At 36.8% G+C, this 12,560-nt stretch overlaps 1 protein-coding gene across 2 annotated transcripts in view; it reads right to left on the minus strand.

Annotated features, from left to right (window-relative positions):
- The window catches only part of LOC128206082 (two pore potassium channel protein sup-9-like), a 110,627-nt gene that overhangs the window by 62,581 nt on the left and 35,486 nt on the right, over positions 1–12,560 (minus strand). Inside the window, exon 1 of one of the 2 annotated variants that reach the window (XM_052908232.1) lies at positions 6,536–6,660. The exons of the other annotated variant lie outside the window; for it this stretch is intronic. The gene's annotated coding sequence lies outside the window, so the exon portion shown is untranslated. Of the gene's footprint in view, positions 1–6,535; positions 6,661–12,560 lie in introns of those variants that run through there. 2 annotated transcript variants of the gene reach the window in all.

Genomic DNA, 12,560 nt, shown 5'->3' on the forward strand with positions numbered 1-12,560 from the left:
CGTCAGCTATCTTAGTGCATATACTGTAAGCGGGGAACTAACTCGCACATGTCAGCTATCTTAGTTCATACACTGTAAGAGGGGAACTAACTCGCACACGTCAGCTGTCTTATTGCATACACTGTAAGCGGTGAACTAACTCGCACACGTCAGCTATCTTAGTGCATACACTGTAAGCGGTGAACTAACTCGCACACGTCAGCTATTTAAGTGCATACAGTGTAAGCGGGCAACTAGCTCGCACACGTCAGCTATCTTAGTGCATACAGTGTAAGTGGGCAACTAGCTCGCAAATGTCAGCTATCTTAGTGCATATATTGTAAGCGGGGAACTAAATCGCACACGTCAGCTTTCTAAGTGCATACACGGTAAGCGGGCAACTAACTCGCACACTTCAGCAATCTTAGTGCAAACACTGTAAGCGGGGAACTAACTATAAGCGGGGAAATTACTCGCACACGTCAGCTATTTTAGTGTAAACACTGTAAGCGGGGAACTAATCAGCACACGTCAGCTATCTTAGTGCATACACTGTAAGCGTGTAACTAACTCGCACACGTCAGCTATCTTAGTGTATACACTGTAAGCGGGGAGCTAATTCGCACACGTTAAATATCTTATTATAAGCGGGGAACTTACTAACGCACATTAGCTATCATAGCGCACACATTGTAAACCGGGTACTTATTCGCACACTGTGGTTATCGTGAGCGATACTTTGCCTTAACTGAACGCAAAGGGGTTTAAAAAGAAATTTCTCAAACGACCTTTTCAACTCAACTGTAACCAATGCATTTATGTGCAGCTACATGTTCAAGCACACGTACACGTCATGTAGCGAAACCTTTCTATTTAAACATTGACTGCTTCCCTTTGGTGTCTATTTATTCAATAAAATGTGTCTTCTCGCAATGAGTTCATTCAAATGTATTTTTCAAGTAAAATTGGTTTTCCTAGGATTATTTAGGCCCCTTTTAAAAGATGGATTCAAGCTTGCATTTTAATGAGTAATGTCGATTTACGTTTCCCAAAGATTATTTTTAATTAGCATCGCTTATAACTGTATGGAAGCTGGTAATTAAATAAAGTGTTCAAGCTGGTATGCTGCTTTTAAGCTCATACAAATGTTATTATGTGTTGTAGTTTTTCGTTTGTTTCTCCCTGAAGTATATTGCGGGGCATTAGTTTAATTCTATTCATTAAGAAAAAAAATCGTATAAAATTCCCTAAACTAAAATGAAATGTTCTCTGAGAAAAGAAAAAAATAAACAATTTGTCATTGCAATAAAATGGAATTATACTAACTAACAAACTTGAGAATCTCTTATTGGAGCTACAATAATGTAACAAGTTCATAACATTTTAACAAAAAAATCACAAGGTTTTTAAACGATAATGACTTATGTTTAGTTAACAGGCGCTCGTGTTACGTGCTGGCACGGGAGATTCTTGAACAGGCCATACAATTGAAGTTATCAGTGGCGAGTAGCTCCGTTAGCTCAATTAAATTTTATAATTTGATTCGGCGTTAAGTTTAACATTTAAAAAAGCTATTTATCAGTCATAAACTTTATCTTCGTATTAACTTAAATCTTTGGTTTGAAATCATGTACCCAAAGACATAAATCCGACTGTAGCATTAATCTTTTTTACCGGTCAACCATAACCAATTTACACCCTGAGAGCGATATCGGTTAACGGCGGCATCACACGATATGTACTGATAGAACGGACAGCTACACATGGCGTTTCGGATGTAAGTGAAAACGAACATACACAGTCTTAACATGTGTGAGGTACACTTTTTAGTGTTCGTTTAACAGATTAAAACTTATCTATGGCTACTTTCAATTTAAAATGAGATTATATCCGTAGTAAAACACGTGGCTTGCACGTGGCCTACGTATGTTATTTCGGATTGTTCCTAAATTTACTTAATAGTACAATAGAACAAACAAGTGATTCACGTTGCCAACGGCAACGCTCAACTGTTGTTGTTGTTGGTGGTGGTGGTTGTGGTGTTGTTGTTGTTGTAATTGAAGTTGTCGTTGTAGCTGTTGTTGTAGTTGAAGTAGTTGTTGTAGTACTTGTTGTTGGTGTTATTGTTGTTGTTATTTTCAGTCAACTATGGCATAACTGAACAATTATTCAGTTTTAGGACATTTCTGGGGCACCATGTAGTCAAAATCATTTCAATATCTTGCACGTCTGTTTATTTATGACCACAGTTAAAGCCTCCGACGATAAGGACGAAAAGCTACGACAATACCTCGACAACAGGCTTAAAATGTTCAACCGAAGGTGTGGTCGGTAGTTTTAATCAAAGTATGGTTAAAAAAATATAGAATAATCATTTTATAACTGTCTTTATCTTGTATGAGCGCTGCCAAGATTTTAATGCGTTACCGTATTTTGTGATTGTGTCTGCCACTACGAAATTGAATTACAGTTTACGAGTAAGTGTTTTGTTCACTACAGCAAATATATGACCCTTCAAAATAGCATCCACTTACAAAATGACAGGTTTTTAATTACCATCGCTAGCAAATACAATGATGAACTAATTTGTGGCGAAATAACGGCAGTCTAAATTTTAAAGCCCTATACAAACGGTTATGGATGTACGTCAGTCGATTCTGGAGGTGACTTTCAGGAACACATAATACATTTCTATTTTCCCTAAATACAACAGTATTTAAATGTTCTTGCATAAGGACAGACGCTAGTGACGTTGTGTAAAGCTCGTCTTACGGCTAACGCTAGTGAAGTTTAACTACGGCTAGTGACGTTTTGTTACGGCTAGTGACGTTTTTTACGGCTAGTGACGTTTTGTTATGGCTATTTACGTTTTTTACGGCTAGTGACGTTTTGTTATGGCTAATGACCTTTTTGAGGCTAGTTGCATTTTGTTAAGGCTTGTGACGTTTCGTTGCGGCTAGTGGCTTGGTATTATGGTTAGTGACGTTTTGCTACGACTAGTGACGTTTTGTTACGACTAGAGGCCTTATGCTACATTCAGTGTCGCTTTGATACGATTAGTGACGTCTCTTAACGACCAGTGACGTTTTTTTACGGCTTTTGACGTTTTGTTACGTCAATGCACGGGCAAAAATATATGGACCTACGGACAGATGCATATTTAATGTTCTTATTTAAACACGATCAAAGTCATTATGGTTCAAATCATATCATTTGGGTCATATTCCGAAAATGGACATTTTTTGTCGATTATGGCGTTTTTTTTTATTAAAAATATGCAAAAGAGTCAAAGCAAACAGTTATATAATGGTAAAATGACGCATGATGTAATTTAGCCATTAAGTCCATTAGTTTATCAGTAAAATGCAGGCATATTCTCAATGAAATCAAACAAAGACCTATAATGTTTCAGATTGCATATTAATTGCTTTCCAAAATGAAGTGCTTTGAAAATATTAGTATTCAGAAAATACATTTAGTATAGTGCAGAAAATGATGGGGTCTGAATTTCAGGGGAAAAAATTAAATGCACTCAATATACCAATAAATTGGTCGTGGTCCGTGCCGATATACTTCTGAAACATTCAAAACTCGGCCTTTTCCCATCAAAAACATACCTCGGATGAAGTAGAAGCAGGTCCTATTTTTTAATAATAGTATGAATTAATTGTAGTGTTTTAAAATGTATGCGGTAAATCTAGGTTTAAAGTGATTGCCAATTTAGTGAATCAGTGAATAAATAAACCAGATTCCAAAGAATTAAGTTTTACTGCTAAATTGAAATAACTACGCGATCTACTTGAATCGTAGTTCAAATGTCAATATTTCTGACACTGTAATCCGTTCATATACATCCGAGGTTGTTTTCGATTGAAAATAGCCGAGTAGTTGATTTATGAAATACACCCATCATGGCAATGGCATGAACTATGTGAGGTACACTTACAGATAGAAGTGACACTGTATGGTCTGTACTGTATTATAATAAATGTGTACAGCATTTCCACAGAGAAAACGATAGGGGAAAAAAGAACAAGACGTGTTGAAAGAATAACTGGGACTAGCCGTAACAAAACGTCACTATAGGGTTACATCACGTCATGGGACTAGCTGTAACAAAACGTCACTATAGGGTTACATCACGTCATGGGACTAGCCGTAAAAAAACGTCACTATAGGGTTACATCACGTCATGGGACTAGCCGTAACAACACGTCACTATAGGGTTACATCACGTCATGGTACTAGTCGTATCAAAACGTCACTATAGAGTTACATCACGTCATGGTACTAGCCGTAACAAAACGTCACTATAGGGTTACATTACGTCAAGGGACTAGCCTTAACAAAACGTCACTATAGGGTTACATCAGTTACATGACGTCATGGTCCTAGAGGTAACAAAACGTCACTTCAGAGTTACATAACGTCATGGTCCGTACAGCTCTACGTACAAAAACAGAATTTATAAAGTAAATTACTTACATATTTTGTCTTGACGGGGGAAGTGCATAGTCTATGAAATTGAATGAGTCACACCCTCTGTTGGGAGCCCAGCGTTTGCATGTTACGGACCCCTTGACATTATATACCTTTACAGTAATGAAATAACGCTTGTATCAGAAATACTAGTAATAGTAATGACATGATATTGTTTCTTTATAATGGTGTAATTTTGTTTCTTTATAATGGTGTAAATAAAGAATATCTCTCTCCCTCCCTCACTCTTTTCTCCCTCCCTCCCCCTCCCACCCCCCTCTTTCTCTCTCTTTCACACACACACACACGCACACGCACACGCACACGCAGACGCACACGCACACGCACACGCACACACACACACACACACACACACACACACAGTCTTTGTGTTGTGTTTTTAAAACAAACTGCAGTTTGGAATACTATATTCAGGGTAAATATAAATATTTACCAGAAATGAAACAATGAACTCGTTCATCAAATAAGCCACGGTATCGTGAAAGAAACCATAACACAAGTTTATTATACCGGCGAGACAGCAAGCAACGATGCATTTTGTTATTACCCGACGCAGTATTGCTCTGATAACTGTTGAATGGCCCGCAGAAAGAATAATATCAAAATCTAACTTTATACAAGAAGTCATGTTTTAAATGATATTTCAATAACAGGGAGCTTTTGATAGAACAAATCCCGTAGAAGTGATTTTTGGCATAATTAGGAAAGGGCAAGAAAGAACAAATGTATCAAAAAGAAATCGCGCAAATACAACCATTCATATTATAGACAGACCGTGCCTGTCTGTCTGTGATATAAATCTAATTTTCACACACACACACACCTTCCGCTCCCAGCTGAATAAATATAACGCCCCCCCACACACACACACACACAAACAACACACTCCTTCCGCCCAAGCTGAATAAATAATACCCCCCCCCTACACACACACCTTCCGCTCCCAACTGAATAAATATTACCCCTCCCCCACACACAAACACAAAAACTTGCCCCTTCCGCCCAAGCTGAATTAAAAATCCCCCTCCCCCCAAACACACACACACACACCTTCCGCTCCCAGTTGAATAAATATTACCCCCCCCCCACACACACACACACACACAGACACACCTTCTGCTCCCAGGCTCCCAGCTGAATAAATATTCCCCCCCCCATCACACACACCTTCCGCCCCTAGCTGAATAAATATTACCCCCACACACACACACACACCTTCCGCTCCCAGCTGTATAAATATTGCTCCACAACCCACGCACACACACCTTCCGCCCATAGCTGAATAAATAATTACCCCCCCCCCCCACACACACACACCTTCTTCAGCCCCCAACTGAATTAATATTAAATATACACACACACACATCTTCCGCTCCCAGCTGAATAAATATTTCAATGATCATCCCTTCACCTTCAAACATAGTAAATATCTTATGTTTAAGAATCTCTTTGATGTCATATGAAATGATAACGTGTACATGTGTTTAATGGCACACTATAAATTTTGTTAAGTTTATGCTTTGCAAGCAAGACCAATACATTGATTATCTTATATATCCCCGACCTATTTTAGAATTAAATAAAGGATACTTGTTAGTTTCGGTGTCTGATCTTACACTAAGAGAAATTTACACTAAGAGAGATATTTTCGAAGTTTGAAACAGTGATATAATATTTATTTCACTGATAAATCGCCATAAACTACCGGAAGTCATACAATAAACTGCCTTTCGTATATTTTTGCTGAAAGTTATTGCAAATTTTAATGGACTGTGCAATATTATTTCAGATTACAATTTATATATACATTATTATCTGAAATAATATGGCACATGTGTGGTATATATTGTGTTGTACAATTATCTCTTCATATTTGGAGGAATAAAATATATCCACCTATATATCAACATTGTATCCACCAATAGTGCAATTCTACTACAAACAATTTAAAATCATACCCAAAGCTTTGGTCACAATGTTTGTGTGGTTAACCATATACATGTTTTAAGTTATGATGCTTATAAAAAATTAAAATGATAAATATAAAAAGTCTGACCTGTTCTCCTCAAGACAAAGATATCACTCACATTACAGAGATAACATTATACTCCATGGTTCACGTTGAAATAATTCATCATACAGTATATTTCCCAAACCTTCCTCATCCTACCTAATCAAGAATACCTCTTTATTTTATCAGATCCAGTTAACTTCCCCATCCAATATACTTCCTTATATTATTTTTCAAACAAACTAGCACTTCACGCAATTGTATTTGAAATTCGACACGCGGCATATAGCTAATTATCGTGTCAAAGTGTTATATACTGCGTCAAATTAACTCCTTATAGTGTCATTCATAAAGTTAATTGTTGCGCCATATAACTAATTTATAGTGGCACTCATAGTGATATATTCTGCACCAAATAACTCATTATAGTGTCACTCACAGTGATATATTCTGCACCAAATAACTCATTATAGTGTCACTCAAAGTGATATATTCTGCGCATAATAACTCATTATAGTGTCACTCTTAGTGATATATTCTGCGCAAAATAACTCATTTATATAGTGTCACTCATAGTGATATATTCTGCGCAAAATAACTCATGTATAGTGTCACTCATAGCGTTATATTATGCGGCATATATCTTGTTTATAGTGTAACTCATAGCGTTATATTATGCGGCATATAACTCGTTTATAGTGTCACTCATCGTGTTATATGATGCGGCATTTAACTCATTTATAGTGTCACTCATCGTGTTTTATTATACGGCATATACCTCATTTATAGTGTCATTCATAGCGTTATCTTATGCGGCATATAACTCGTTTATAGTGTCACTCATCGTGTTATATGATGCGGCATATAACTCATTTATAGTGTCACTCATAGCGTTATATTATGCGGTATCTAACTCATTTATAGTGTCACTCATAGCGTTATATTATGCGGTATCTAACTCATTTATAAAATCACTCATTGTGTTATATTATGCGGTATCTAACTCATTTATAAAATCACTCATTGCGTTATATTATGCGGCATATAACTCTTTTATAATGTCACTCATTGTGTTGCATGCTGCGGCATATAACTCATTTATAGTGTCACTCATAGCGTTATATGATGCGGCATATAACTCGTTTATAGTGTCACTCATAGCGTTATATTCTGCGCAAAATAACTCATTTATAGTGTCACTCATCGTGTTATATTATGCGACATATAACTCATTTATAGTGTCACTCATCGTGTTATATTATGCGGCATATAACTCATTTATAGTGTCACTCATCGTGTTATATTATGCGGCATATAACTCATTTATAGTGTCACTCATTATGTTGCATGTTGCGGCATATAACTCATTAATAGTGTCACTCATAGCGTTATATGATGCGGCATATAACTCTTTTATAGTGTCACTCATAGCGTTATATGATGCGGCATATAACTCTTTTATAGTGTCACTCATAGCGTTATATTATGCGGCATATAACTCGTTTATAGTGTCACTCATAGCGTTATATTATGCGGCATATAACTTATTTATAGTGTCACTCATCGTGTTATATTATGCGGCATATAACTCGTTTATAGTGTCACTCATAGCGTTATATTATGCGGCATATAACTCGTTTATAGTGTCACTCATAGCGTTATATTATGCGGCATATAACTCGTTTATAGTGTCACTCATAGCGTTATATTATGCGGCATATAACTCGTTTATATTGTCACTCATAGCGTTATATTATGTGGCATATAACTCATTTATAGTGTCACTCATAGCGTTATGTTATGTGGCATATAACTCGTTTATAGTGTCACTCATAGCGTTATATTATGCGGCATATAACTCTTTTATAGGGTGTCTCATAGCGTTATATTATGCGGCATATAACTCATTCATAGTGTCACTCATAGCGTTATATTATGCGGCATATAACTCGTTTATAGTGTCACTCATAGCGTTATATTATGCGGCATATAACTCGTTTATAGTGTCACTCATAGCGTTATATTATGCGGCATATAACTCGTTTATAGTGTCACTCATAGCGTTATATTATGCGGCATATATCTTGTTTATAGTGTAACTCATAGCGTTATATTATGCGGCATATATCTCGTTTATAGTGTCACTCATCATGTTATATTATGCGGCATACAACTCATTTATAGTGTCACTCATACCGTTATATTATGCGGCATATAAATCATTTATAGTGTCACTCATAGCGTTATATTATGCGGCATATAACTCTTTTATAATGTCACTCATTGTGTTGCATGTTGCGGCATATAACTCATTTATAGTGTCACTCATAGCGTTATATTATGCGGCATATAACTCATTTATAGTGTCACTCATAGCGTTATATTATGCGACATATAACTCATTTATAGTGTCACTCATAGCGTTATATTATGCGGCATATAACTCATTTATAGTGTCACTCATAGCGTTATATGATGCGGCATATAACTCATTTATAGTGTCACTCATAGTGTTATATAACAACTAACGTATAGCATTACATTGTTTACGTTATTTTCTATTTTATCAAAACAAAACGAGCGATACGAAACTGAATTTATAGCAAGCATATGGAAGTTTCGTCATGCAACACCGTCGACGTGCTTCAATCCTCAATGACACGATACACATAGACATGATGTCCTTTTCTCCCACCTCAGATAAGTAGATCCAATAATTTAACCATGCTAGAAATTCTTATCTTGCCCACGGGCGAAGATAAAATGCCCGTACGGAACTCCTTTTTAATGGTCACCATATTGTAATTACCTCCCTTGTTGAAGACTGTCGTCTGTAGCATCATGGAAATCTTGTCTTGTGGCAATATTTAGAACGCTAATTAAGTATTCCTCGCTTCAAATGTAAATATAAAACAGTTTTCACGCACCTTTTAAGAAATAATGCTTCACTCTCCTTAGAACTATTTAAAGACCGATTTGACTATTAACATAATCTTACTGCGCCCATATCCATGACAACCACGAATTATCGCATATCCATACGCAATAATGTTCACTAAGCGCAAAAGAGTTCCAGCAAATAATACATTTTTACTTAATTTTGTTTAACTGAGGTGGGAGAAAAAGCATCTACCATAGCCGCTCGTGTAAGATGGGTTCATCCCGACCCTCGTGCCCTACGCTCGGGTCGGGATGAACCTAGAATCTTACACTCTCAGCCATAGGAGATACTTATAATCTATATCGTGTAAGCTAATGTAAACAAGCAGGAAGACGGCTGAAGTACATTGCAGTTGATTGCATCATGCCATCTTTAACTAAAGAATAGCCTGGATATTGGACAAAAGGAAGCCATCTGTCTTGAAACTACTTGGGCTTCATGTGTGTCCTGAATTGGTGGCCATGGAGATTCATCAAACGACGAAGAGCAGGAAGACAACAGGCTACATTAACTTCTGTAGCAGGTAAAAACAACGGAATAACTTTTAACTGGAGATTAAAGTCGATCGTTTCATAACTACTCTAATACTTTTTTTCTACAACACTGGAATGAAAATTTGAATTGTTTTACCATTTTCTTATATAGGCATTATGTTATTCCAGACACAATTAAAAAAATGCCGTGTCATCATAGTAAAATTTGGTTTCACTACCTCCCTTTGAAATAAAGTATCCTAATAGAAACGTCATTTTGGTGTTATTCAAAAATGCAATACATGCAAAAATATCATAATGGTTAATCAAGAACATTTGACATAGAACTAATCTCGATGTTAATATCGAAGAAGCACTAACAGAACTTTGCATAAACAAGGAAATTGCATCCTTCTGATGGATGGCTTACCATGCGACCATACCATTTCCTTGTTTATCTATAAACAACAATCCTTATATTCGTACATCATTATTGTATTAAATATAAAGAAGGCAGACTATGGCACAATATTGATTCCTGTTTTATATTCCAACGCACCGAACGCTTGCAAACTATTATGAAAATAAACCTAATTAAATGCCATAGGTTCCGATTGATGGAATGCATCTCTTTGGATGTGTTGCACCTTTTAATGAGGCATAAGCTACCTGGAGGTCTGCAGTGTGAGCTATTGTTAACATGAATACGTCAATCGTCGGCAGGCTCAAGTTATTTCTGCTAATGATACTGTACTAGCCTTGAAATTGGACAAAAGAAAGAAATTCATCTTGAAATATTTTGGGCATCACCTTTTTCCATAATTAGTAGCCATGACATTTCAAATTCATTTTTTACTTGTTCACTAAGTTATGTATATCAATGTTACCAGTGAAACTACATAGTAATCGAGTGTTACCGGTGAAACTACAGTGTAATCGACTATTACCATGTGAAACTACAGTGTAATCGACTGTTATCGGTAAAACTACAGTGTAATCGACTGTTATCGGTGAAACTACAGTGTAATCGACTGATATCGGTAAAACTACAGTGTAATCGTTTGTTATCGGTAAAACTACAGTGCAATCGAGTGTTACCGGTGAAACTACAGTGTAATCGACTGTTATCGGTGAAACTTCAGTGTAATCGAGTGTTACCGGTGAAACTATAGTGTAATCGAGTGTTACTGGTGAAACTACAGTGTAATCGAGTGTAACTGGTGAGACTACAGTGTAATCGAGTGTTACCGGTAAAACTACAGTGTAATCGAGTGTTACCAGTGAAACTACAGTGTAATCGAGTGTAACTGGTGAAACTACAGTGTAATCGAGTGTTATCGGTAAAACTACAGTGTAATCGAGTGTTACCGGTGAAACTACAGTGTAATCGAGTGTTACCGGTGAAACTACAGTGTAATTGAGTGTAACTGGTGAAACTACTGTGTAATCGAGTGTAACTGGTGAAACTACAGTGTAATCGAGTGTTACCGGTAAAACTACAGTGTAATCGAGTGTTACCGGTAAAACTACAGTGTAATCGAGTGTAACTGGTGAAATAACAGTGTAATCGAGTGTTATCGGTAAAACTACAGTGTAATCGAGTGTTACCGATGAAACTACAGTGTAATCGACTGTTATCGGTAAAACTACAGTGTTATCGAGTGTAACTGGTGAAATTACAGTGTAATCGACTGTTTTCGGTAAAACTACAGTGTAATCGAGTGTTACCGGTGAAATTACAGTGTAATCGACTATTATCGGTGAAACTACAGTGTAATCGAGTGTTACCAGTGAAACTACAGTGTGATCGAGTGTAACTGGTGAAACTACAGTGTAATCGAGCGTAACCGGTGAAACTACCGTGTTATCGAGTGTTTCTGTTGAAACTACAGTGTAAACGAGTGTTACTGGCGGAACAACAATGCTATCGAGTGTTATCGTTGAAACTACAGTGTATTCGAAAGTTATCGGTGAAACTACAGTGTCATCGAGTGTACCGGTGAAACTACAGTGAAGCTGAGTGTACCGGTGAAACTGCAGTGTAACTGAGTGTTACCGGTGAAATAACAGTGTCATCGAGTGTAACCGATGAAACTACAGTGTAATCGAGTGTACCGGTGAAACTACAGTGTCATCGAGTGTACCGGTGAAACTACAGTGTAACTGAGTGTACCGGTGAAACTGCAGTCTAATCGAGTGTTACCGGTAAAACTACAGTGTAATCGAGTGTACCGGTGAAACTACAGTGTCATCGAGTGTACCGGTGAAACTACAGTGTAATCGAGTGTACCGGTGAAACTGCAGTGTAACTGAGTGTACATGTGAAACTACAGTGTAATCGAGTGTTACCGGTGAAATTACCTGTGTAATTTCAGTTTAAGGCCAATATATATCACCAAACAACTGATTGCCTTCTTGTTAGTGCGATTCGACCGTCCTGTGTATTTCTTCCTAACACGGAATTGTTTAAGTACGATGCCAATGCATTAGTTTTTTTTAAGTTCTGTTTATATGTTCAACTTTGTACACTGTTTTCTCTTATTTCGATAATAAATCTTCTTTAGTGAACAAACCATATACAATTCCATAGTATTTCAAGAAGAACCTTAATTTGAACCATCCCCTTGATTTTTATTGCAGTTTGGCGATTTTTTTT

The sequence above is a fragment of the Mya arenaria genome, chromosome 10 (genome assembly GCF_026914265.1).
Source record: "Mya arenaria isolate MELC-2E11 chromosome 10, ASM2691426v1".
NCBI classification, from domain to species: Eukaryota; Metazoa; Mollusca; class Bivalvia; order Myida; family Myidae; genus Mya; species Mya arenaria.